At 46.9% G+C, this 4,186-nt stretch overlaps 1 protein-coding gene across 4 annotated transcripts in view; it reads left to right on the top strand.

The window, feature by feature from the left end:
• The window catches only part of LOC104997667 (zinc finger protein 234-like), a 24,501-nt gene that overhangs the window by 2,301 nt on the left and 18,014 nt on the right, over positions 1-4,186 (top strand). For 2 of the 4 annotated variants that reach the window (XM_010852572.1, XM_010852569.1), the window contains exon 1: positions 2,529-2,716. The exons of 1 other annotated variant lie outside the window; for it this stretch is intronic. The gene's annotated coding sequence lies outside the window, so the exon portion shown is untranslated. Of the gene's footprint in view, positions 1-2,528; positions 2,717-3,159; positions 3,635-4,186 lie in introns of those variants that run through there. One more of the 4 variants, XM_010852571.1, reaches the window with a different exon arrangement.

A 4,186-nucleotide genomic window follows, 5' to 3' on the forward strand; every position in this document is an offset into this window, starting at 1 on the left:
TTAGCAATGGTATGGACCTAACAGAAGCAGAAGATATTAAGAAGAGGTGGCAAGAATACACAGAAGAACTGTACAAAAAAGAGCTTCGTGACCAAGATAATCACAATGGTGTGATCACTCACCTAGAGCCAGACATCCTGGAATGTGAACTCAAGTGGGCCTTAGAAAGCATCACTATGAACAAAGCTAATGGAGGTGATGGAATTCCAGTGGAGCTATTTCGAATTCTGGAAGATGATGCTGTGAAAGTGCTACACTCAATATCCCAGCAAATTTGGAAAACTCAGCAGTGGCCACAGGACTGGAAAAGGTCAGTTTTCATTCCAATCCCAAAGAAAGGCAGTGCCAAAGAATGCTTGAACTACTGCACAGTTGCACTCATCTCACATGCTAGTGAAGTAATGCTCAAAATTCTCCAAGCCAGGCTTCAGCAATATGTGAACCGTGAACTTCCAGATGTTCAAGCTGGTTTTAGAAAAGGCAGAGGAACCAGAGATCAAATTGCCAACATCCACTGGATCATCGAAAAAGCAAGAGAGTTCCAGAAAAACATCTATTTCTGTTTTATTGACTATGTCAAAGCCTTTGACTGTGGATCACAATAAACTGTGGAAAATTCTGAAAGAGATGGGAATACCAGACCACCTGACCTGCCTCTTGAGAAACCTATATGCAGGTCAGGAAGCAACAGTTAGAACTGGACATGGAACAACAGACTGGTTCCAAATAGGAAAAGGAGTACGTCAAGGTTGTATATTGGCACCCTGCTTATTTAACTTATATGCCGAGTACATCATGAGAAATGCTGGGCTGGAAGAAGCATAAGCTGGAATCAAGATTGCTGGGAGAAGTATCAATAACATCAGATATGCAGGTGACACCACCCTTATGGCAGAAAGTGAAGAGGAACTAAAAAGCCTCTTGATGAAAGTGAAAGAGGAGAGTGAAAAAGTGGATTAAAGCTCCACATTCAGAAAATGAAGATCATGGCATCCGGTCCTATCACTTCATGGGAAATAGATGGGGAAACAGTGGAAACAGTGTCAGACTTTATTTTTGGGGGTTCCCAAATCACTGCAGATGGTGATTGCAGCCATGAAATTAAAAGACTCTTACTCCTTGGAAGGAAAGTTATGACCAACCTAGATAGCATATTGAAAAGCAGAGACATTACTTTGCCAACAAAGGTCCATCTAGTCAAGGCTATGGTTTTTCCTGTGGTCATGTATGGATGTGAGAGTTGGACTTTGAAGAAAGCTAGCGCTGAAGATTTCATGCTTTTGAACTGTGGTGTTGGAGAAGACTCTTGAGAGTCCCTTGGACTGCAGGGAGATCCAACTGGTCCATCCTAAAGGAGATCAGTCCTGGGTGTTCATTGGAGGGACTGATGCTGAAGCTGAAACCTCAATACTTTGGCCACCTCATGCGAAGAGTTGACTCATTGGAAAAGACTCTGATGCTGGGAGGGATTGAGGGCAGGAGGAGAAGGGGACGACAGAAAATGAGATGGCTGGATGGCATCACCGACTCAATGGACATGAGTTTGGGTGAACTCTGGGAGTTGATGATGGACAAGGAGGCCTGGCGTGCTGTGATTCATGGGGTCGCAAAGAGTTGGACACGACTGAGCGACTGAACTGAACTGAACATATGTTTAAAAATTACTACCTATAATAAGGATTTTAACCAGAAAATATTAATATTTAATACAATAAATACAACATTTCATATTAATATAAACATCCTCCCTCACCAATAGAATCCTCCTCAGTGCTCAGGCATTAAATCATAGGCTTTGGGAATCACAGTGACTCCAGTGACAAGCTCTTCAGCAATGATGCTTGCATTGAAATAGCAGACAATTTCTTAACTTTCTGAAATTTGGGTGTTTTCACATCCAAAGTCGGGATTGTATCAACTTCAGTGAAAAGTTCAGGTGAGGGAAGAGCACTTTTCCATGAGGGCAAGCTTCCATTTTGGCCCTCTCAAGTTTGTTTTTCCTGCCAAAGCAGTGGTACCAAGGGTCTGGAGTTGGCATTGTTACCTCCTTCCTTCCTCATTGCCCCTCCCAAGTCATTCCTCTTTGCGTATTCTTTTATCTCACAGCTTTAGCCTCATAACATCAGATTACACTAAAATGAGCCTACATTCAATCACCTTGTGTCCCCTAAGCAGTTAGTATCTTGAAGATTGTATCTTGTTCCTGTCCAATAACACTCCTGCCAAAACTGGGAGACATTTTGATTTCAGAAAGTCATGTCTATGGAATATTTTCACTGGGGAACTCAAGGAAAAGTAACAGACTCTGTACAGGAAACCCCATTACCACCCCGGGAGTCGGGACTGTGGGGTTCTTTCCGCTGTGGTATTTAGGGAAGTGTAGTCAAGGAGCTCCCCGTAGTTTCAACACTTCCTGGAAAGTGCGACTCTGGTTAGTGTCCCTTGGCATTCGGGGAAGTGTAGTTCTGACACTTAGTTACTTGCACTTCCGCTCTGGAAGAGGAAATCTGATGAATTCTGGGAAATGTAGTCCAGACGCCCTGCGAACTCCTAGGACTCCCGTTCAGGGAGAGTGAGGTTGGGGTGTCTCTTTGGTGGGGCGGGCTTGTCAGTTCCGCGTCTTGCTGGTCCTTCCAAATTTCGTGGATCCATGCCTGGGATGCGCAATTACCTGGCAATCGACTTAGGGGAAACGAATCCTCGGCGCAGAGTGCAGGTGCGGAGGAGCAAAGGCGGCCGTGTGCGTTCTCCTAGGCGGAGCGGTTGGGGTATTCTGGAGACTGAGGACCGGCTCCCCTCGCATATCTCCTAGATTAGGAGTTTCCGTGGCTTTGGGATAACGCGTTCCGCCTCTCAACTGTCCTGTCCACGCGCGCTTCTACTTCCTCACATGGGGAGTTAGTCTCCCTGTGCCTCCCGTTGTGTGTGTGTGTGTGTGTATGTGTGTGTCCACGCGCGCTTCTACTTCCTCACATGGGGAGTTAATCTCCCTGTGCCTCCCGTTGTGTGTGTGTGTGTGTGTGTGTGTGTGTGTGTGTGCCGCTCGCGTGTGTGTGTGTGTGTGTGTGTGTGCCGCTCGCTTAGTCGCTCAGTTGTGTCCGACTCTGCCATCCCATGAACTGTAGGCCTCCAGGCTCCTCTGTCCATGGGATTCTCCAGGCAAGAATACTGTTACCATGCCCTCCTCCAGAGGATCTTCCCAACCCAGGGATCGGACCCAGATCTCCCGCTTTGCAGGAGGAGTCTTTATCGCCTGAGCCTACCCATTACTTTTTGTTTTGGGAAGAGGTGATAGGATAAAAGTCTTAGCCGGTTCCTGGCAAATAGTGAATGGTGATTTCTCCGTGCTGTTAATATCTCAAGGAGTGGTCAGGTACCGGGTTACCATCAGAGATCCATTTTCAGTGACCCTTACCCTTCTTTCTATCTCTGTGCGACACTGGGTCATCCTGCACCCCTTCTGACTTGGAAGAGAAGATTCCAGACTGCTCGGAGGGAAGGGAGGCTTTAACTTTTAACGAGGCCGAGGGCTCGGTCCTGGCATTTCCTAGCATTCTTTCTTTCCCCAACGTGACCTCAAAAAGAACTACAGGAGGTAGGAGTGACTCCTGGGCTACTAACTGCAAAGCTCCACGTGAGTAGGACTTGATATTTTTCTCTTACAATGACGGTTACATAAATCAGAGAATGTGTCCGATGTGTAACTTGACATGGGCATTGATAATAATTAACCCTTAACCGTTAACTTCAATGAGTGAAAATGTTAGTTGCTCAGTCCTGTCCAACTCTTTGCGACCCCATGGACTGTAGCCCTTCAACCTCCCGTCCATGAAATTCTCCAGGCAAGAATACTGGAATGGGTAGCCTTTCTCTTCTCTCCAGGGGATCTTCCTGACCCAGGGATCCGATCCTGATCTTCTGCATTACAGGCAGATTGTTTACCCTCTGAGACACCAGGGAAGCCCCAGTGATGAGCTGTTGCTAAGTCGCGTCAGTTGTTTCGGACTCTGTGGGACCCCATAGATGGCAGCTCACTAGGCTCCCCCGTCCCTGGCATTCTCCAGGCAAGAACACTGGAGTGGGTTGCCATTTCCTTCTCCAATGCATGAAAGTGAAAAGTGAAAGTGAAGTCGCCCAGTCGTGTCTGACTCTTTGCGACCCCATGGACTGCAGCCCACCAGGCTCC

Source organism: Bison bison, unplaced genomic scaffold (assembly GCF_000754665.1).
Source record: "Bison bison bison isolate TAMUID 2011002044 unplaced genomic scaffold, Bison_UMD1.0 scf7180017864313, whole genome shotgun sequence".
Classification (NCBI taxonomy): domain Eukaryota; kingdom Metazoa; phylum Chordata; class Mammalia; order Artiodactyla; family Bovidae; genus Bison; species Bison bison.